The 24,764-nt window shown below is 34.7% G+C and overlaps 1 pseudogene; it reads right to left on the bottom strand.

Annotated features, from left to right (window-relative positions):
- Positions 1-4,125: 4,125 nt before the first annotated feature.
- On the bottom strand, positions 4,126-5,136 carry LOC149194156 (uncharacterized; annotated as a pseudogene).
- Positions 5,137-24,764: the final 19,628 nt, after the last annotated feature.

The raw sequence follows: 24,764 nt of genomic DNA, 5'->3' as shown, positions 1-24,764 counted from the left end.
AAAAGATTCTACACAAATAATAAATGGTATCCTCACCTTTAGTCCTGTCAAAATGATCCTTTGTCTAACTTTGGAATCACTAGTCAAGTCAACCAATGAACATTGTTATCTTGTGAATTCATATAAAGGATTTTATTCTTAAAGATTTATAGTCTTATTGGACGAAGAGTGTCTCAAAATAAACATCAATAACAATAATGGACATTCAATTGAAAATGTAAATTGAGAATAACAAGAGGAGCATTATAACAAGATTGAAACTTGTGCTAGTAAGTCATTCACTTGAAAACGTAAACTCTTTCCCATCCATTCATAGCAACTATTTGCAAGTGACAAGTTACTACTTGCATTAATCCTTTGATAAAGATCATATGCTTCTCTCTAGTTTCTTGAAAATAATACAAGAAGAGACTTGTATTGCTAGAGTGTATGAATAATAACAAACTTTGTCTCTTTATGATTATGAAGGATGACATATTTCAAATGCGTGCACTTACAATGACCCGCATTTGATTCAACTTGCCATTTGTGTGCACTAGTAAGTAGTCTTGAGACTCTACAGAAGATGATAATAAGAAATATTCATATACAAAATAGATTATAGCATTATACATTGTGCAATCCAAGAAGCATATTTGATTAATGAAGCTCACCTTCATATGACTTGCTTGGCTTCACACATGGTTTAAAACCTCGGCTTGTTGCAGGTTTCCATAACTTTCCATAACCTGCTCATTCATCCACGCCATCCAATTTTCAAGTCTAGGGGACTGAAAACATGAAAAGATACACAACTTTGAGTCATTATCCATGAGTATTCATTTGACCTCATAATAGACAAGCAAGTGGCCACAAATATGTGTTCCAATAACTTTAAAGTGGTTATTTTTACAAACACAACTTGAACATTCATAATATCACAACATCCAAATAAATCATGGGATAAAGTAGAATGAAGCACCTTTTGAGACTTTTGTGATAGCCTAGATAAATGCAGAGTGGTTGATTCCCTTGTCCAACTTAATTTTCTACCGCTTTGCACTCCAATTTCACCTTGCTACAAAATGGAGCTAAAATGGATATCAATGATAATAGTTTTTGCAATCAAGATCAATATAGGTGACAATAATATAGGTTTCAACTTTCTATAATGCACATTGCAATAAGATGACCCATAATATTTAAAATTGCAGAAAACATCACGAGTCATGATTGACTAGAGTGATTAAATGTAAGAACAAAAATATGGAAACATGTCCATGGCAACAGAGGTCTGCACCCGATAAAATTTCTACTTAGTTAGTAACAATTATCTAAGAATGAATATGTCTTGAATTTGTAACTAAGTTGTCTGAGTAAGTTGACCATAATGAGGATATGCTAATGGGGAAAAAGGGAGGGAAATCAATAATGGAGGACCTCAAAGGAAAGGGAAAAGAACATGGCATTGCAAGTATGGATAAGGAAAAAAGGGCAGTGGCCCCATTCAAGTAGATGGTTGAACATAAATTAGCTAGGTGGATCAATTTTGATATGGCATGCTCCAAGGGGTGGAATATATCATAAAGTATGTACTAGGAAGAACATAGCAGGCAAAATTTTCAAATCAATTTATGTGGAGCTAGTCATGAACCAAATTGTCTATTATCCTCCAAAATATGTAGCCTTTGGTTAAATTTGGAGCACAAAGAAATGGAAGGCCAGTAAATGTTGAGGATTTTAAACACATTGATTGACAATGGTCCCCCATATAAAGTGGATTATGTAATGTCCTAGAGAAATTCAAGTGGCTAAGTTGTTTACAACTAGGAATAAGAAACAAGGTTTCAAACATGAAGATAGTAGCTTTGAGTTCAATGATCATAGAGGTAAATCAAAAGAGAAGCGCATTCAACTTTTGCAGGAAGGCAAGAATTTGCAAAGCCTTCTCAATACAAAGTTGATTAAAGATTTAGGAGAAATTTAATTGGAGGAATTTTAACATTTAAAAGATATTAATCAAATATTCAATGTTTCCACCAATCACCACAAGAACATATTTTTTATTTTCCTGTGGCGTAATTCCCCCCCAAAAATATTTTTCTTTCTAATGCTATATTTCCATTTTCCTCTCATTTTTTAATGCTTAATGTTATGCCTTATCCCTTGCCCATCCATCTTCAAAATTTTGTGTTATTGCACAATAACTTGTGAAACATTGAACTAGAATTTAATTCACTTGCAAATAAAAGATATTAACAAAACTTAGGCATAAAGGGAGAGATATCAAAAGAAAGCAACCATTTAAAACAATATTGATTATACCCAATTATTTCTCTTTAACCCGTTGATGAGCCTCATTGGCCACATACTATTTCTTATAACATACTGCCATATTTTCACAATATTATGATAAAATGCCACATATATAAATATCAATAGTGGTGAGCATTTCAATCTATGGAAATGTTGCCTCATAATTTGACATATTTAGATAATGTGATGAGCGTGTGAATATTGATGTAATTGTTATTTCAAATCCAACAACTATTGAAATTCTCATCTACAAATGGTCAACCACATACCAATGTATAATTTATACTATGCATTGCACAATATAATTGATTAAATTTACTCCACTAATGCACTAAATAATCTTCCTTCACTGCCATCTTAGAATATAAAGTGAAAGCAGAAGAAAGAACTCCAATTTTTTAGTCACCTTGAATTTCCCCCTCTCCCTGCCCTCCTCCCCCCACAAACCCCAAACCTCCAAAAAGAGAACCATAAATAGGTTGTGCCCCCCACACTCCCACCACTCCATATCGAAAGCTACACCGTAAACGGTTATCCCTCCTGTTAGCGCTTGAAATTTCACCTCAGGCTGAGAAAGGTAAACCTCAAGGCAACATCAAACCACTTAGCCTCGTAGCTAGCCCTACGGGGCTGGAGAGGGCTCTCTCCGGTCTATCTCGGTGAGATCTTCAATGAATGAGATGACCAATAGGGTAACACTGATTTTAGGCTAGTAAACTGATAGAAAGGGATTTTTAATAAATGATGGGGTTTTTCTGGGCTGCATGGGGCAAGACACAGCTTGAACAGAGAAATATAATAAAAAACACAGATTATCGACTGAGGCAAGGTAGGCAAGAAATTTAACATCAAATTGAGATTAAATGGGATGGCAAGACTGCTGAGGAGCTGACAAGGGCATAGGAGATGAATCCTTGTCAAACAGAAGAAAACATTAAATATGAACAAACTTATAGGCAGAGCATATAATACTATGAATTCTACCTAAACACTTCATTTGTTCAATTAGAAATGGTCATGAAGTGAAATGAAACATAACAGTTTACATATGAAACAAAAGGAAAACTTATGCTAACTTTCATACCACAGGAATCTCAGAAGTCAGAGCTGTGTAATTTCATTAAAAATCTCTGTCAAAAACTGTACAATGAAAGCTTTGTTCTCCACCAGCTCTCAGCACTCAGAACTCCCCCTTTTACAAATGATTTTTAAATACATTAAATAAAAATCTGCTAAGGAAAAACAAATCGACCCCCAAGACAAGGGATTTGTTTTTTCATTATTAATAAATAAAACTAAAAAAAAACAACAATCAGCGCTTCTAAAGAGAGAATAGCGCTCCTTCCACTCGAATCTGTTGCTGATGAATAAGTGGCATTACAGGTGTCACTCCCATTTACTGAAGATAAACACAGGCAATCGAATCTTGCATGCCACTTTGCAAATTGCGCCCTAAATCTCTGGAAATGCGTTGGCCATCTGAAGTCATAAATAGGAAATTGAATCCTATTCTTCTGCTTATGTTTGATATTCTGTGTTTGTTTCGGGTCTTTACTTTTACCTTTACCATTTGAAAACAACCGAATTTTTATAATTACCATCCTCTGTAATTTTGGGGCGCTTTTATCGAATTACCGTTTCCAGAAAATTATTCACAGCCATGGTATGGGTAAAGGATATCTGATATATGTTATCACAAAATATTTGGAGAAATCTCCCCTCCCAACTTAACTATACACTGCAACTTATTGTATCTAGTGGTCCTCTACAGCATAGTAGTTTTATACACACGAAGTAGAAATTGAGTTTACAGGCAATGTGCACAACTCTTCAAAACGACACTTTAATTCCCAATGATGCCATGATCTGAGAGATAAATTGTGGGTGTGCAGGCCAAACTGCACCAGTGATCAGATTGCCATCAACGAAGCAGGTTGATATTGGGTCTGGATCTTTCCACACTGCACCTGCAGCAACAATGACAGGCTTTACGGCAGGGTATGTAGTACATGTTTTCTCTCTCAATATACCTGCACCAGCAAGAATCAACTGCCCATATTGGTGAAAATCCTTATAAACAGTAGGATGCAAAGCTTCCAGCTGCTTCAAAAGCTCAATAGGCCGGGACAATGCAGGAGTCCCACTAAGCAAGATACTGTACTGGGCTTGCTGGAAAAGAGGAATACAAGCATTTGTCCTTTTAGCCTGGGGATTCTTCATATAATGGGACTCATCAGCAATGACAATCTTAAAATCACTGTTCACTAGTATCTCTTGTAGCTTCGATACAAGTTCATATGATATTATGTTGAAAACACCATCTGAATAGTCTGTTTACTAGATGTCTGCACAATATTGAAGTTCCCAATGTTTGACCCTGCCCACTGTGACATGACCACCAATATTTCAGATGAACGGATCTGAAGCCATTGCTCAATCATCAATGCCCACTGTAAACGCAATGCAGATGGAGTAATAACAAGAACTGGCCAAGCATCTTTGAGACATGAGGCAACAGCAATAGCCTGCAAAGTCTTTCCCAGTCCCATTTCATCTGTTATGAGAGCTCGTCCACCATGCTCCAAAACAAATCTTACTTCCATCACGTTGAAATGGCAGAAGTTGACTCTCCATGTAATCAGGCATATTGTCGTATATTCCAAGAAGGTTCGGAAGAGCAGAAGCAGCCTCAAGAGCACGTCGCACAAAAGGATCCAACGATTCCACATCAACTACCAAATCGTTGAATTGGGCAAGAGTTCTTTCTGCAACTGTTAAAGAAGAAACAGGAAACATCCATAACCTTTCTTTAGCAACCCATTCAGATTTTGGAATACCATGTTAAGCTCCATTGATTTTTCCATTAATTGCTGCCTTGATTTATGGAATTGCAGCTTTTCTTAACTTATGGAAACCAACTGCAGTAGTTTCCTTAAGTTAAGAAAATCAACTGCAATTACTAAATTTATAATTGGGAGCTACTAAAGTGGTCCATCACTTTGATCTGATCTCTACCTTGATTTGTGGTTTTTCTAACACATAGCTTTTAGAAGCTTGATGGAAGCTTAGCTATATGTTTATCTGTTGGTCCCCAAGCTCATATCTCAAAACCCCTTCAGTTCTACACCATCTAGCTGAGATAGCAGAGCTCGGAAGTGCCTTCAGAATTCTTGTGTTCTTTTGCTAGGATTGAAGCTGGAGTGCTGAAGAAGTAGCATGCAAGTGGACTGTGGCCTTCATCAAAACATCACCAATGGCTGGAGGTAACTCGTATCCCTGGGCATTAAGTTTCAGTGATTCTTTTCAGTTCTTTCCGCATGCAGAATCGCTGTTTAAGTTATTAGTTGTCTAACAGTTGGTATCAGAGCCCTTTTACCTCTGCCTTGCTGTGTGTTGGCCAAGAAACAAATTTCGATCCATGACCTGACCTGGGTATACCATTTCTAACTTTAGCAGTATACCATTTCTAGATCTTTGAAAGCGTAACTGTTCAAATTTGAATGGCTTTATGAACCACACTGCACAGTCAAGCTGGCGTACCCCAAGCCTTCGTTGCATTCTCCCACTGATGAGCGAATTTATAGTCCCCTTCTCGCTAAATCTCAGCGAGATCAATCTTTCATCATGACTACTAATGGTAATGCCGTGGCCGGATCGGCTCAAGCTGCTGAATCCACCGGCGATGGGATCAGAAGAGAAATGACATTGTTCAAGACTCTAGCGATTTCGTTCTCGACGATGACGCTGTTCACGGGAATAACGCCCCTGTATGGGTCGAGCCTTCAGTATGGTGGGCCCGCGCCTCTGGTTTGGGGATGGGTTGTGGTCTCGTTTTTCACGGCATTCGTTGCCATTGCCATGTCCGAGATCTGCTCTTCATTTCCTGTGAGTGTTAATTTTTTTTTTTTGTAAACATTCAAATCTTTCCCCAGTTATGAGCACAAGTTCAGTTCCTCTGGAGTCATATTAAGTGCGTTTGCAATTTGCCAACCAGTGGTTATGCTTTCGATTCCATGAAGTCATACCATATGTGTTTACAATTTTTAACCAGTGGTCTTGACTTCAATTCTCATAATGTGATATAATACGACTTGCAATTGGCTAATCACTGGCCATCAGTTTAATTCCCTTAGAGTCCTGTTATATGTGTTTGCAATTTGCCAATGAGTGGTCGTGAGTTCAATTTCCATAAAATGTTATCTGTGTTTGCAGTGTCAACCAGTCGTCATGAGTTTTAGTTCCCAGAGTGTCATATAATATGACTTTGCAACTGGCTAACCAGAAGTCATGAAGTCGAGTCCCATAGAGTCAAAATCCACCATTGCAATGCGTTAATTGGTGGTCGTTAGTTTGATTCCTGTAGAGTCATAAAATATAACTTTGCAGTTGGTTAATTCGTAAAATTCCTAAGCAAACTTGGATAACATTTAGAAGCGTAAACGATGTATCCATTGACTTCCTTGAGTTTTCATGGCTTATGATACTTAGCTTTGCTGGAGTGCACTAGGCAGACTCTCATTTCATATTGTATTAAATTTCGAATTAAATTAAATTTGCATATGCTTCCATGAAATTAGGATTTTGTAGACCAATTCCTGGTTCTCCAGATCCCATCAGTTTGTCTGCGATGCTGGTTTCGGTTGTGTTGTTTTTGGTCGAGCTGCGGTGTCTACACGGGAAATTAATTATGTAGCCTTTGGTTCATAGACGCCGTTTACCTGCAATCTGGGGCTGTTGCTATAACTCTTAACACTACCTTATTTTGCCAAGGATGTCTTCATTAAGGAACACTAAAATTTATTGACTCAAATAATCAAATACCATAATAATCTCAACCAGATTGGACATATTCACCGATGACATTGATTTTCACGCTGTATTATTCCAAGAACAGGTTTTTAACCCATCTGGACCAAACTGCCTGTCACTCACTGGTGCAAAGTTAATGTCGATTTATTGTTTGGCACACCATTCAAGATTTCCTACAAGATTAGAATCTCCCTCTCGGCATAGCCAGTTCCCTTTTCTTACAGTTCAATTAGTGGTCGATGGATGACAATTTGTTGTTTTTAATGTATAAATCATTATAAAATTGCCATACTTTAAATAACAAACCTGTGTGTTCAGAAGCATGACATTACTTTGAAGCTACAAGCTCGGTTGAATATCACACTGTTTAGGCAAGGCCTTGTAGATGCCGAGTTGTCTTTTTAAGGATCATGATATACCATATCATGCAGTTGTAGAGGGAGTTAAGAGAGGTTATTGATATGAGTCATGTTAAAGGAAATGGTTTATGCATTCGATATTTGAAATGGTTTAGTCTTTTGTTTCAAATTATTTCAAACTTGCAGTTTTTGCAAATTATTTAAAGAAATAATTTATAACTTTTTAGAGCCCATTTTGTAATTAATTTAAGAATCAGTCTTAAATAAATTATGGGACAGTTAGACTAAGGAATGTAAATTTGATTTTAATTCCATTTATCTTGTGAGCAAAATAGCTTGTTTGCTGGTCTATTTTGTTGTTTTATAAACTCCGGGTTTAGTTTATAAATTGAATAATCAATTTGTAGTCATTTTCGGTAATGCTGACTGCTTTTGATTTTGCTGGAGAATTATTACAGTTTTATGGAGTTTATTAAAATGTCATTTTGACTTACTCCTTTCAGTAAACATTATTTTTTCTCTGGTTAAGTTTTGTTTATGCAACAAAATTAATGTCTAGTGATCCATGTAATTTTAATTAATTAGAGAGTAGCCACAGCATATTTAATTAAATAAAATTATATATTGATTGGCAAGATCACATAAAGATTATTTAGACATTAAATTGTAATTAATTACACTGAATATAATAAATTTTATCCCACAGGAATTTTTATTATATTTATGTGATTAATTAGGATAAAATTTCATAACCTACCCACAGGAGTTATGAATTAATAAGTTTTATCATAAAGTTTTATTGAATCTGCTTGAATTGAAAATTTAGCCCACAGGCAATTTTCATGTCATTTGATTCAATTCTTTTTTAGCATGTTTTACATTGGTAAAACATGAAAGTTCATAAAAGTTTTATTGAATCTGCTTGAATTGAAAATTTAGCCCACAGGCAATTTTCATGTCATTTGATTCAATTCTTTTTAGCATGTTTTACATTGGTAAAACGTGAAAGTTCATAAAGTTTATTGAATCTGCTTGAATTGAAAATTTAGCCCACAGGCAATTTTCATGTCATTTGATTCAATTCTTTTTACCATGTTTTACATTGGTAGAACATGAAAGTTTATTAAGCCTCAACATAAGCATGTGATTTTTTATTTTGATGCAGTAGTACAACCTGCAAATTTCTCTGAAATTCGTTCTGACATTCCCGAACTTGAGGAAGTAATCTCGTTTGTTTGTTGTGAATCTGATATGGTTAATGTTAATATTAACACATGGTGGATTGATTTTGGATCAACAATTCACATTTCGAATTCCTTACAAGGTTTGCGAAACCTAAGGAAGCCAGTGGGAAGTGAGCAAAGCATCTTATCAGGAAACAAGATGGGCTCGCATGTGGAAGCTATGAGAACATGTTATTTAACTTTAAGCAGTGGTTTTGTTTTGGAGTCAGAAAAGACCTTTTATGTTCCAAGTTTTTCTAGAAACTTGATTTCAGTTTCAAGGCTTGTACCTTTTGGATATTCCTTAAACTTTTCAGAAAAATCTTTCAGTCTATTCTATAAATCTGATTATGTTGAGAATGGTATTTTGTCTAATGGTCTTTACTGCATTAATTTACAAAACAATCTCACATATGATTCAATGCATGTTCACACTGGCACTAAAAGATGTGTTATTAATGAAGATTCCTCTAAATTATGGCACCGGAGACTAGGTCATATCTCCATAGATAGAATTAAAAGATTGGTAAATGAAGGAATACTTAATACTCTAGATTTTACTGATCTTAAGACTTGTGTGGACTGCATAAAGGGAAAGCAGACCAACAAGTCAAAGAAAGGTGCCAATAGGAGTTCAGACATATTAGAGATCATACATACTTACAGATTTTATTGTCCATCTCACAGCACTAGGATTGTGGAATCAAGAAATGCAAAGTTTCTTGAAAATGACTTGATCAGTGGGAGCGATCAAACCAGAAACATAGTTTCTGAGAAAGATCATTCAGAATCTCAACCTCCCACTTCAAGTGAAAGATTGGTTATTGTTCATAGCACTCCTCAAGTACAAACTGGTGTTGAATAACCAATTGTTGAAGTTCCACAAGCTGCTGAAGATATTCCAGTAGATCAAGGAGTTCAAGAGTTGCCAAGAACTTTTGAACAACAAGTTGAACCACATACTTCTCAGGAAGATGATGGTACAACATTAAGAAGATCTACTAGACCTAAGAGATCAGCAATTCCTAATGTATGCTCAAGTCTGCACAAGACCTGACATTGCATTTGTTGTGGGAATGTCGGGACGATGTCAGAGTGATCCAGGTTTAGACCACTGGAGAGCTGCAAAGAAAGTAATGAGGTACCTACATGCTTATGTATAGACGGACGGACAACTTGGAAGTAACTGGCTACTCAGATTCTGACTTTGCTGAATGTGTTGATTCACGCAAATCAACATCAGGATACATTTGCCAAGCAGACCTTGATTGCCACTTCCACTATGGAAGTCGAGTTCGTCTCCTGTTTTGAGGCTGCTTTACATGGTGTATGGCTTAAGAATTTCATTTCTGGGCTTAGAATTATGGATTCTATATCTAATCCATTGAGAATATATTGTGATAATTCAGCTGCTGGTTTTATGGCTAAAAAAGTGGGAGTCGAAATAAACACATCGACATTAAGTTTTTAGCTATAAGGGAACGTGTTAAAGAAAATAAAGTGATCATTGAGCACGTCGGCACTGAATTAATGATCGCTGATCCTTTGACTAAGGGCATGCCACCGTTTAAATTCAAGGATCATGTATTGAATATGGGACTTGGTTCCATTATGCAGTTTTTCATTGTATGGACAATGTTAATGAAATTCTTAATTATTGTGATGTTTTTTCTCATATTTATGTGCACCTTAAGTTGATTTGAGAAAATTCATTTAAGAAGGACCAAGAATAAACATAAGGTTTATTCATTAAGAAATTGTTGCCACATAAATTATAATAAGAATAAATACATAGTAATACATGGAAGATAATACTCGTCATAAGAGGACTTATCGCCATGATTCATGTATCTATTACTTAATAAAGATTGTCAATGGTTTTTGAGACATTAAGTTTGGAAGTATGGACCAAGTGGGAGAATGTTAAGCTCCATTGATTTTTCCATTAATTGCTGCCTTGATTTATGGAATTGCAGCTTTTCTTAACTTATGGAAACCAACTGCAGTAGTTTCCTTAAGTTAAGAAAATCAACTGCAATTACTAAATTTATAATTGGGAGCTACTAAAGTGGTCCATCACTTTGATCTGATCTCTACCTTGATTTGTGGTTTTTCTAACACATAGCTTTTAGAAGCTTGATGGAAGCTTAGCTATATGTTTATCTGTTGGTCCCCAAGCTCATATCTCAAAACCCCTTCAGTTCTACACCATCTAGCTGAGATAGCAGAGCTCGGAAGTGCCTTCAGAATTCTTGTGTTCTTTTGCTAGGATTGAAGCTGGAGTGCTGAAGAAGTAGCATGCAAGTGGACTGTGGCCTTCATCAAAACATCACCAATGGCTGGAGGTAACTCGTATCCCTGGGCATTAAGTTTCAGTGATTCTTTTCAGTTCTTTCCGCATGCAGAATCGCTGTTTAAGTTATTAGTTGTCTAACATACCACAGAAAGTTGCTACCAATTGCGGCTAATATTCAAATTTAGCTGCAATCTGCCCACTGCCATGTAGAAAAATCCTAACTTTAAATTTCTGCACGATATTGCCAAGCCGCTTGACACCAGCATTGCTAGCAATCCTTTGCACAGGTGTCTTCAATGCATTCTGGATTATTTGGACTCCAATCTTCTCGTCAAAATTTGCCGACTGTAATTTGTCAAGCTCCCGTGCCGCATAAAGAAGAGCAACACCATCACCTGGCAGAATGCCCTCCTCCACTGCTAGCTCCATCACTCGAACCACTGCTTGCAAGCTAGATATTTTCTTTTCATGTATCAAAATGAGAGGATTTTCCCATTCACATTTCTGCGTCTTTTGATTTGTAATGAAATATGGAGAAATATAACCCCTGTCAAGCTTCGTTCCTCCTTGTACATTGGCCTGCATAAAGAAGCTCCCCAATCTGTGAATGGAAAACTTATAACACACCAGTTACATAAAAGTTTCTGAAAAGTTGGATTGTTTGGAAATTTCTTCCTTCATGATGGCTGTGTGATCATATACATGAGCCAGGCGCACCTTTCCTACTCATCTTGAAGGCTCTGATTATCCCCTTCCCCATGATAATTAATATCTCCAAAACATTGCCATTTTACTCTATGCTTTTATCTTATTAAAGGTTCTATTTTAACCCAAGAACCAACTGAGAAACTCAAAGGAATCCATGTCTCATCATCATCCTTTGTGTTGTATATAACCATCAAACTCCTACAACAACTGAGTGTGTTGTATATTTGGCATGTCTGGCATTTGGATGCAAAACTATGTTTTGTTTGATTTCGCTTTGTCTATGATTGCTGATGATATTCTGAATTGTGCTTGTGTAGGGATAGGAGCTTGAAGTCGCCGCCCTAATAAATTACATATTCTAAAACAACACATTTAATGATTTCTTCTTCAAAAAGAATCAATCTCACACTGACATAAGACGGAGTCTAACACCTCCTACCCACCCCCTAAATCTATGACAAGGACAAGTATCATTATTATTTATATTCAAGGGAAAGCTTATGCAAGTATATAAAATTAGTAATGTGAATAAGTTTGAAAATGTCCAACTCAAATCAACAAGGCTTGTTCTTTGCATTGCACGGAAATAACTCCTAATTAAAAGATTATGCATCAAATGTTCAATTGCACCATAAAATTCAAAGAAATATTATCAACGACAAGACAAATCACAAGTTACACTTTAAAGGAAATTTCACATATGATTATCATGACCATCAAGCATTACTCTATTTCAAGATGTAGCAAGATTATATCATTCATTCATCATAAGTGAAAAGTGCAAAAGTTATTTTTAGGCACCGTATAATTTGCAAAAGAGAAATATATCATGTATAAAATTCTTGCAAAATAAACCATTTCACTCAATGACACATGTATCTAATGATTAGAGTTATGTTATAAACAACCCCGAGATGCTTCAGTTGCTATGCAATAAAGGAAAACAAACTAATTTTTTAATCCAGGCCAAGATATATAGTTCTTTGATGCACAATCAATAGTGACAAAGGTTCATATATCTAAGAGTGTGTTAGGATGCATTTATCGTACATATTTCCGACTATTTATGAAGTAAGCTTAATATGTGTTATCATTGTATCTGGAACAAAGACAACAATGAAGTGTGTCGAAAGGGAAGAAACACCATCACATTGTAAGCCAAATGTAGAGCATATTTATACAACACTTTTCATTTCACTGTATATGGAAATCATCATTCTTTATGAGTTGGACACTTATGATAGTTATTTCCATTTGTGAACATGGATGTCTTTAAAACATATTCTTGAGACGTGATATTATCGAGGCTTTTGAGTATGAGTTACTTTGACTTCATATTGGTTATAAACAAATGTGAAGCGCTAAAAAATGTTGATATTTAGCACAACGACCACAATGTTGTCATATATAGGGATATCATGTCATCAACTCATTATCATGATCACGTATATTAGAGATTAAAATATATTTCAAGTCCTTCAAAAAGAAAAACTAGCATTCAAATTTGTGTATTATCTAGATGTCACTCAATTCAAGTGGAAAATAATGATATTGTAAGAACAATGGAATTTACCAACATGACCAACAAATGTAGTATCCATGTGCTTATGGACTAAAAAGTCATTCCTCGATTGCTCATAGTACCTGCTATTGAGAACAAAGCTCAATAAAGAGAACAAGAAAACAGAAGTTAACTCCACATTTAAATCTACATAGGTATCAATGACATTTACCTTTTCCACCTAATAAGTGGTCCAAAGAACCTCAAAACTATGTAACCCCATGAAGCCTTATAGTTGGATGCTACTACTAGCTCAAATGTCTATGTTGTAACTTCCAATCTGGAGTAGTCCCTAAGCCTATGATAATTCCAAGTGAGTACTTTCTATATCCTTTTGTCAAAACACATGCCATACATGTAAGAGGGCCCATACATGTTGCACGATACATGTTGGGGTTGAAATCATTAAAAAAATGTGATTAATTAACTATTCCATGTCTATTTAAATTAGTTAAACAATAATTTACATGCTATGTGCCTATAGTGTTGTAAGCCTTTGCATACATGAAATTTCATAATAATCACACACATACCAATGTGATCGCTTAAACAATGTAAAGGGCCCTCGTATTTCTACTCTCGCTAGCTGGTAGGTGGGCTTGTGTGCTAGCCAAATCAATATGTGATGTAGTCTTGAGTTGGGCAAACTCAGTGTATGAATGTTGGGAGTTTGGTTGAGGAGATGTCACTATTCATAGTGTAAACAAATGGAGTGGGAAGACGAGCCTCTTGATGAGGCCCTAGAATATTTATGCATGGAAAATGACAGGATTAAGATGGCCGATGTAGAAATTCCTTGTAGATTCAAATTGCTAATTGTAATTTGGCAAAACAATAGACTTGAATTTACTCTACCAATTGTGGAAACAATAAAATATCGCAAAATCACAAAGCATACAAGAGAAAGAATTCAATCAACACATTACACAATGATTTCCCGGGGAAAGCCACAACTAAAAACCTCGTTATCTGTATATTGCATTAGTCAGAAAACATGAGAAGATTGCAATGCTTTTCTCAAGCCTAGTAAACTTTTGCACTGTCTCTATCTATCTCACTGCTTCCTAAACAAGCCTAGGCCAATACTTAACCAATTTTCTACTTTCTCAAGTCCCTATTTCCTTGTGTTGTTTCCTTGGGTAATTAGCCACTATTAATTAGGGAAATCCCCATCCAAAAGTACGCAATCCATCAAGGGCCTTCCTCTGACTACATGCACCACCTGTACAATTTAGATGATTATACAATTGATAGTACATTACCCTTGAACTCCAATCTCAATTAGGTAACTCTCAGATCTGACATGCATAAGTTATTTATGGTTGAATCATTAGTTAATTGATTTATCACTCAGTGTGGTTCAAGTTCAAGTTCCACACTTTGACCTCTCACTAGTTCCTCCAATAGTTAGAACTAGTTAAACTAACTTTAACTCAAATAAACTAAATTAATTAATTGCAACTCAAAGTAAACTCAACCAGGGCTCCTGTAAAGTAAAATCCACTCTACATGACTCAATTTAGACTCTCAACTCGAATTAAATGAACCAACTAAGTCAAGCTAACTTAGTTAACTCGTACAAGTTGTCATGTGATGTGGAATTACAATTTTCTTCTAATTTAATTCAAGGGGAAATCAAATTAGAATCTTTCTTGGTGCCATTTTCAATAGACAAAAGAGGCCTTGTGAAAAGGAAAGGGAAAGCAATGGGGTTTCAAGAATCTATGAATGAGATATTAATTGTAGTTGAAAATGGTTTGGGCTCGAGAGTCACTTAGTACTAAGATGAGATTGAGGGGATTTACAGGTTGGAAGTAGAAGGTGGTGAGACTATGTTGATGAAGCAATGACTAAAATCCCTTAAAAAGCTTTGCAGACACCCTTCGTTTCCTCTTCTAGTGGCTGAGGTTGGTTAACATGGTAGTGGTGGGTCAGTTGATTGTATTTATTTGGAAACATCTTTATTGTCATCATGGATGAAGCCATGCATTTCAACATTTGGGATTACGCTGGTTTTTCTAACTTAGCTAGGTGGTGGCGCAATAGGTTCTCTATAATTTTGGGCGTAATCAACATGGGTCCACTTACAAGCCCCTTAGTTGAAGAAAAAACACAAGAGCATGAACAAGTAGTTCAAGCTTGCAAATTGTTACTTGTATCTTAAATTCATCCCTAAGAATGACTATGAATGAAAAAGGAATTTTTTACTTAGGCATAGGGGTCAAGTGTTGTAGGTTTGAGCAATGAGATGTCTACTACTCCTCTTCCAATAGGGCCAATGCATACCACTCATCATCCAATAGGGGAAATGCATTCTACTTCATGTGAGTCTATGAGCATATCAGTGAAGCACAGTGCAAAGGTAATTACCCAAACAATAGTGGATGTGAAGCTCCATGGAGAATTTGAGGAGTTTGAGCATTCATTTGACTACACACAATATTGATATATCTGGAGAGAGCAAAAAAAGTCTATCTAAGGCATTGAATGCATACTTGTAGGGGTCGCAGAGGGGGATGTTGTTGATGTTTATTCAACCATTTGGGTGTATGCTTCTGGTGGAGGAGGTGATATTTGTAGTGGTGGGGTACAATGACAATGCTCTTGATATGTTGGATTTTGGATGTTGTAAGTGGTGTTTATGTAGTGTTGAGCATCAGGTTACAATAGGCATTGATATGGATGCCTGAACACTTTTCAAGGTTGCATGTTCTGCTACCCCGCAAAGATGACACCTTCACCGATGTGCATATTCTAAACCCAATATCTATCCATTGCAATATCTTTGATAAGTCCCTTTATGCCATTCTTAATAGAATAGATGTAGGGTTGCTCATATATTTTGAGCCGGTGATGCCTCTTGATGTGTTTGTGTCTACTATTGCACTACAATCATACAAGCTAATTACCAAGGTCATTTTTCACTTGCAGTCTTTCCCTAGGGGAAATATTCAGTTGTGTGAGACTGTGCTGCAGGAGGTGTGGGTGCTTACTAGGTATGACTACGTGATGGCATGTCGATTTCATGAAAATGAATATGATGAGGTAGTTGTAGAGGTGAAAAGACATTATCTAGAGCCTTATTTGCTTATGGTGCTTAGTGTGTTACCAGTGGAATGAAGTAGTGGTGGGAAGTGCATGGTGGAATGAAGTAATGGTGGGAAGCACCAAGTTATTGTGGGCTTGACAATGGCCCAAAGAGGTGGTAGGTGGGAAGAAGCTACGAATTGTGGGGTGGTAGATAGGTAGAAGTTGTGAACTGTGGGCTTGGTGGTGGCTAGAAGAGGTGCATGTGGGTAGAATAAACTAAGAGAGAGAAAGGAATTTTTGGATGGAGGCAACAACTTTGATGGGAAGCCAAACTACTTTCAATATCCACTGAAAAAAATATGAAACTTTGGATATGCATTAAGGAAAGCTTAATAAATATGAAACTTTGAAACTTTGAATATGCATTAGGGAAAGCTTAAGAAATATGAAAGTTGATTTATCGAATGCTAGACTTTGGAATATATGCATTAGTAAAAGCAAATTCGACAATGAAACCTCAAATATTATTGCCCAATCATAATCAAATTTTATTGCCCATGAATTAAGCTTTGTTTGTCCTTGAATATTAAGCATTTAATAGACAATAAAAGAGTTTCCATTCATTATATAAATGAAATAAATTATGGTCTTAGGTTAAAACATTGGCAAACATATAATTTTTACGTTCAATGTCTAGATTAATAAGCAGTAAATAATCAACCGATCACTATAGTCAGATAAGGATTAATAAAAATATTTGATATTCTTCTTATATTAATTTTTTTATATCTAACTTATAATTATTTAAATGAAATATAAATTTAATATGTTCTTGATAAAAGGATAATTAATTTCAATAAAAATGGAATCACCTTTTTGTTAAAACAATTTTTTGTGTAAGGTTCGTCATCTTATTATCGAAATAGAGCATTACAAGTGATAGTACTCTGTGCTATTGGCCTCCCCATTGGGAAACTAGCCCAATAGCACATATTGGGTAGCTTGAGGTTACATATGACCCACTTAGTTAAGTGGATAAAAAGAAAACATAGCCAAAATCCACAAGGAGCTCCAAGAGATTGTAAACACTAAGGCTCTGTTCTACAGAGCTATGCAACAAATGATGAGCCACGCTAAATGGCTTCTTCATCAAGCCATAAACCTCAAACTGGAGATGCCTACAAACCAAAGTGCTTGAACTAGCGACCAACTACCCTAGCTTGGAGGTACCACACATGATTCAACAACATATGAGGCATTATGAGAGGCCCCTTTGACAGACCATGAGCACGTGTAGCCCACATGCTACGATCTGCATATGCCCGCCACCTTCTGGAACCCGCAACCACCATGACATCCATAGCCAACAAGGAGAAAATAAGATTCCAATTGGGAGAAACAAGCCATTGGAGGGTCCATTGGAAGGGCAGCAGGGGCTGCATAATACTCAGGAACAACATTGACAAACCTTTGTATTAGAAAAAATATAAGAGAGAACAGAGAGCGATTACACACAATACAAATCTTGTTCGATCCTTTTATTTTTCATCACAGGTACAAACATATAAGATACAAATTACTGACTTCGACACAAACAGATCACCATTACAACTCACAGATTGGAAACAAGTCTGACTCCTCGTAACTCCTAATGAAAACTACACATGACATGGAAGCATTACTTCCGACACCCTCCCTTAATGCTTACATGGAAAACATATTATAACAATAAATAAATATATGTCTCACTGGCCTTCATCAACAACCATATCCACTCTGGAATCTCACAAACACTTCTCTTTCACCACCACATCTTCACGTTGTCACTTGACCTCCATTTAAAACACAACTACCTCTAACCATCATTGATGAACTTCGCAGGATCAACAATATTGACAAACCGACTCGTCGGGTCTTCAACGATAAGATCCATCGAGTAATGAACCATCCTATGGACCAACCACCATTTGTCGGATATTTCGCTTTCAGTTATCCATTAGTTGATAGGATGGAGGTCTGGATACTGAATGTGCTCAAGAGTTGATCAAACAACTTGACCTTACACAAGAATTGATGTTTCAGACACCAGGTTTCCAGTTTAAGAACCACCAATGGTTGCGGGGCTTGTTGACGCGGAGTAAGTTGTGCTGGAAGGTATTCCTTAGGCCACAGGATCCGGTTGTGGCAATCCAAAAGTTGGCTAGATCTGGCTTTGGCAACAACACTATAGACTCGTTGTGCGCTAGAGGCCATCATGCTAAAGGAGAGAAACTAGTAGAGAATTTAATGCAGGAAGACACCGATGCTTGAAGGAGCTACTGATCTAGATTTCTCTCTTTTTCTTCTTTCAGATCTGAGATATGTGAATCTAATTTTTCTCCCACTCTACCAACAACAACTTGACTCACATTGTAATTTAGCTCGCAACACAAGGACACGCTGTCTCTTATGCCTTCAGGCTGTCTGCTGCTCGTCAAATACCCATTGGATGGTACAGATCTTCACGAGGCACATTCACAACAACTTTTTGTCTTGATTTCGTGTATCCCAAAAGCATGCACTTTTTCCAGCGACTTTTATAGGCGGAGAATTTCTCACCGAATCACCATTCATCGCATTGCTTCCGAGCAGAGATGAGAAAACTCAACTCATACTCTTGTTCTCAGATTTCAACGGATCTGTTGTGGACAAAATTCACAACATAGATCTGTTTCTCTAGAGTCTTGAACTGAGATTTGGATTCCATGCTACAGAACTTCATGCCACATATATCGTAGATACGAGAAATTTAACAGCGTTCTTTCACACGGATGGCGCTGCTCTGATGCATAAATCTACCTAGCAAATAACTTCCTGGATCTCACACCGACGGCTTATGCATCGTTGGAGATAATTCATACACCCGGATCTCACACAAAAATATCACTCGCTCAAATTTCAAATTACACAATCAGCATTATACATAATGACCAAAATGTGAGATACATCCATGCCACACTAGTCGACATTCATGGTAATAGAAATGAGATATTAATTGGCAAACAAATTTGCACAATTAATTAAGTTTTACTAATCTCAGCTTGGCTATGATACCATATTAGAAAAAATAGAAGAGAGAGCAGAGAAGGATTATACACAAAACAAATCTTGCTTGATCTTTTTATTGATCATCATAGGTACAAATATATAAGACACAAATCACTGACTTCCACACAAACTGATCACCATTACAACTCATAGATTGGAAACAAGCTTGACTCCTCGTAACTCCTAATAACAACTACACATGACTGGAAGCATTACTTCCAACACTTTGGCACTGCAATCCACAGACCTTCGATTCCTGTGATACCCGCGACCATTGAATTGGAGCTAATTCAGAGCATGAGAGAATAACCACTAAAAACTTGTAAGAGAAATTTCAAGCTTGAAGCTTGATCAGAGAAGCTTGCGGATGAAGAGAAAGCAAAAAAATCCTGAATGAGGTGAACCATTAATGTAATCCTTGTGGGCCAAATGAAGCTCTAGAACCACCATGCAAACACAGGTGATTGAACATTGCCAATTGGGAGATGAACAAAGACACATACTCTCCAACTCTAAGAAAACCAATAAAGATTGAGGGTTGACCAAGTCAAAGAATGCGCTGCAACTATAGGAAATGCATGCAGGACAACCTTAAACGGGCATAATCGATAGGGAAGAGAGAATTTCAGAACTACTTACGAGGATGAGAGATGTGCCTAAAGAAGGATGCCAATGAGCCATGAGGCCACCTCCTGCCTTGATTGAGGTGATCCTATCTAGGCAATAATTAGGCGAAATCATTAACCATTGTGTCGGGTAAGGGACGACGTATGACAACCAGGGGCACGTGAATGCTCCCATCACATGCATATTTAACTTAGTGTGGCAAGACGCAGAAGGGTGGGAATGCTTAGCTAGCGGGCTGCTTATTCCAAATGTCCTCTTCATGGCGGCGACATATGATGAGATCCTACGCCTCTTCCGAGGGAATTTTTTATGGAGTTGTCTTTAAGTGAGACTTTTTGAAGTTTTTCACTGGTTTTGTGGTCAGATCTTGATTTTTTTTGTTTAAACTGGTTTTTTTGATTGCATACTGAAAAGTCCTTGGGCACTTTGATTTTGTAGAGTTCACCCATCAAACTAGTGATTTCAATAAATCTGTACCAGATTGTAGACAAATCAAATTAAATCAGAAAATAAACCAAAAAACTTTCAAAAAATCACACTTAAAAACAACTCACTTTTTTATTAAAACAATTATTTTACATTAAAATATAATTATTTATTTTTTTATAAATAAATATATAAATATGTTGTTATGGGTTTAATATTTTGTTAGATATATTTTTTTAACAGTACAATATGCTTAGCTCAGCCGTCCAAGAAAAATAAAAGATGTTTGTCTATAGCCTCCGAACTACACGGTTTTTCGAATTGCATTATAATTTTTTAAACAAAATATTAAAAATAAATATTTTGATTTAATTTTTTTTAACAGTTATGGTACAATGTGCTTAGGTCAGCAGTCCAAGAAAAAATTAAAGATGTTTGTCCATAGCCTCGGAACAAGAAGGTTTCTCGAATTGCATTTTGACCAAATTTAATCACCTTTGAAATGATATAAAATATTTAATCTATTTGAAATAATATAAAATAATGAGTCGTATGTTTTTAAATTAGAATTAATTTATAAAAGTTATTTAAATTGTTTAGATTTATATAAGGATAAATATATTTTATTTATTTATTTTATCATTTTAATAGAGATGATGGTTGGAAAATCAGTCAGTGTTGGGTCTCAGCACTCTCTACTTAGTCTTCATTTTTCTTTTTTTAATTAACTTATTTATTTATTATTATTATTATTTTATTTGATTTTTATTTTTATTTTTATTTAGTTATTTTTAGTTTTATTTATTTATTTATATTTATTTATTTCTTTTTCTTTAATTTTTTTTTTTTTTAACTTACTTTATTATTTTTAAGTTGACTTATATTAATTTTTTCATTCATACTTTTAACCATCTCTTTCTTTTATATTCATTTATTCATATAAGAATGGTCATGTTTTTAATTCCTTCTAATATTAATTTAACTTACTATTTTTAGTTATTTATTTTTAACTAACTATTATCATGAATTATTTTTAATTACTAATTTAACATAAAATTTTAATTATTTATTAATAATTTTTAACTAACTATTATCATTAAATTATTTTTATTTATTTTATTTTAAGGGATTGGTCCCCTAGGGTAACTTTTTCCCTTAAATATAATTTTTAATTATTTATTCTCAACAAACTATTATCATGAATTATTTTTAATTACTAATTTAACATAACATTTCAGTTATTTATTAATATTTTTTAACTAACTATTATCATAAAATTATTTATTAATAAATTTTTACTAACTATTATCATAAAATTATTTTTATTTATTTTATTTTAAGAGATTGGTCCCCCTAGGGTAATTTTTTCCCTTAAATATAATTTTTAATTATTTATTTTTAACTAGCTATTATCATGAATTACTTTTAATTACTAATTTAACATAACTTTTTAATTATTTATTAATATTTTTAACTAACTATTATCATAAAATTAATTTTATTTATTTTATTTTAAGGGATTGGTCCCCTAGGGTAACTTTTTTCCCTTAAATTATTAAAAAGGGTTTTGATCCCGGTACCTAGTCAAAAGTAGCTGTTGGTTTGCTCTGTCTATTTAACTTGCTAAGCTGGATCTGTTTCTTCAACTTGACCTGACGATGAACCACACTGGTTGGTTCGAGTCGACAAATGATGTTTCATGTGATCTTCGCCGAAAAATCTTTTGTAAACTTGATATGGATCACAAAAGCCTAAACTCTATTATTTTAATCATTTTGGATATTTTTATTTAAAATTTGGTAAAAATGGGTAAAAATCACAAATTTAATTTATAAAATTTATATAATTCTTGAATTGATTTTTTTTTTATAACATTGAATATATATATATATATATATATATTTTGTAAATTTGGTAGGATTTTTTAATTTTGGAGATTATATGTCTATTATACCTTATTCAAACCCAAAATTTAGTAAAACTTCATCGAAAACTGTCCCCGCTTGAACTACCACAAACACGAAATTGAAAACACAAAATTCAAAATTTTATATAAAATTATACGATCAACTTTCATTTTTTTTATAAATTAAACAATACCCGTATATATGGATTAAAATATTAATTTCATAATATTTTAAATTAAAATAATAAAATATATTATAATTAAATTAAAAAATTATTATTATAGGTTGTTTCTCGTCAGTGTGAACTAAGTTTTGTTATTCAAAGAGAATTATCTCAAATTAAATGATCTATAACTAGCAATTGTCCCAAAAGGTACAAAGAGAGGCCGATAGGATTAGTGAAAGGAAGAAAGTTTTATAGATAGTGAAGCATATATAAAAGTATGTAGTGACGAAGTTAATAACCATCCTGTACCAGTACATTTGATATTAGAAGAACAAAACCAAAACCAAACCATTCATATTAATATAGTAAGTGTAGAACACGTTCATACTTTTAAAGTTCAATAGGTTCAATAGATTATTGGCAGCATGCTTTGTTGTACATGGTAAATGAAAAGTGAAGAAATTTGTTATTTGCAAATGTTAAAACAAATCACTTACATTACTGGTTGACAGTAGAAGTAAAACATTAACATTATTAAAATTTTGAAACCGATTTTAAATTCATGTATTGTATTTTTCAAAGTATTTTGTTTTACATACTTAAGTCCTCAAATATAGTGTTTTTAGATTCCATTTTGGCAAACCCACCATTTAAAACACTATGTATTTCTCATATTTATGGACATTTCTTAGCAGGCAATGAATCATATACCATACACAACAAGAAGAAATGATATTCAAAGGAATAGAATAATAGCATGAAGCATTTAACTATACAAGGCAAGTGACATATAATATTCAAATAAATAGAATAATGGCAGAGACAGGATATATATTTTACCAGGATGATGTTGTAAATCCACACCCATTGTCCGTACAGGTGGACATAAATTTTAATTGAGTCTATGTTTCTTTTTTGTGCAACATTGCAATTTAAAGTTACTTTCTAATGTATGGCTACCGAGATGAAATTTGGTGTTTTCTCTGGTTCTTAGTATAGCAATAGGGGTAGAGTATGAAAGTTCAGGGGGTTATTGTTCCTCCTAACAATAACTGTGCTAAACAGAATCAGTCACAGAGCCTTTGTCATGGCAGGTTCTGTATTACTGACCTCTATTAATGTGTTTTAAATTAGTTATTGCTACCCTGTTTCTCTTTACATGCATGCTATTTTTAATTTATTTGTATTAAAGTACTGGACAAACATTTTGGTTCTAGAGCTGTCCCTGTTGAAAGACAATGTTGTACTTTTTGATGCTCTCTGCAAAAGTTTCATACTGAAGGGATAGAGTGCAATGGAGAATGAAGTACACTTAGCATTATGGTTATTGGACAAGATGGCTTGAAGATGAGGTGAATTCCTTTTTACTTGTAAATATGTAGCCTCTTGATTCAATCCAAGAAGGGTAAATTGTTTATAATTAATCTTTCCTTAACTGGAAGAAAGTCGTTATAACTGTATTTTTTAGGGGATACTGCTTTCTTATTAAAATTTTTAATTTTTATTGTTGGATCAGGTTGCTTCACTATGCACTATCCTCGTTGAAGAATACAAAGAACATGCATATGAACTCTTGCGACTTCCTTATATAAGGAAAATTTTGGTACACAGTTCATCTTTATTCTCCATTATGTATTTTATCTTTTGTTCTTAATGTCTATGGAAACATTTGCAAGGCAAAGAGTCTTCATTATTTTGTGCGCAACGTTCTAATCTTTGTGAGCTTTTGAGTCTCGGACACATTTGCATTTTTCTTATTTTCATTGTTGAGTCTTTGAGGAAATTACAACTGTCAGCTTGCAGGTATTTTTCTTGATTCAACTGCTGGATATTTCACCACATTGGACAGAGTTGCAGTTGATTTACTGCTTGTTGGTTGCAGCCAATATTATAGTACCATGGCAAATAATTTTATAAGTCTATCCAAATTAAAATTAATTTAATCGTATCTTTAAAAAAATTCCAGAACTTGAAAAGGCACTCTATCAACCAATTTCATCAGTACTAATGTCAAATAATTTAAGAAAGATATTAAAATTAAACTTAATTTAACCGCACATTCACAAAACCTTAGAAAACAACAACCCACAGTCTAATCATATCTCATTTGTCAAGCAATTTCATCAGTACTAATGTCAAATAATCGAAGAAACATATTAAACGTAAACTTAATTTAACCCCACATGCACAAAACCTTAGAAAACAATAACCCACAGTCTAATCATACTTCAAGAGCAAAAGCATTTGACCATGTGATTTTCGCTATCATA

Source organism: Pinus tabuliformis, chromosome 2_2 (genome assembly GCF_031772625.1).
Source record: "Pinus tabuliformis cultivar Carrire ecotype Pingquan chromosome 2_2, CPIR1, whole genome shotgun sequence".
NCBI lineage: Eukaryota > Viridiplantae > Streptophyta > Pinopsida > Pinales > Pinaceae > Pinus > Pinus tabuliformis.
The sequence above is the reverse complement of the archived record's forward strand: the minus strand, read 5'-3'. Positions and strand labels throughout refer to the sequence as shown.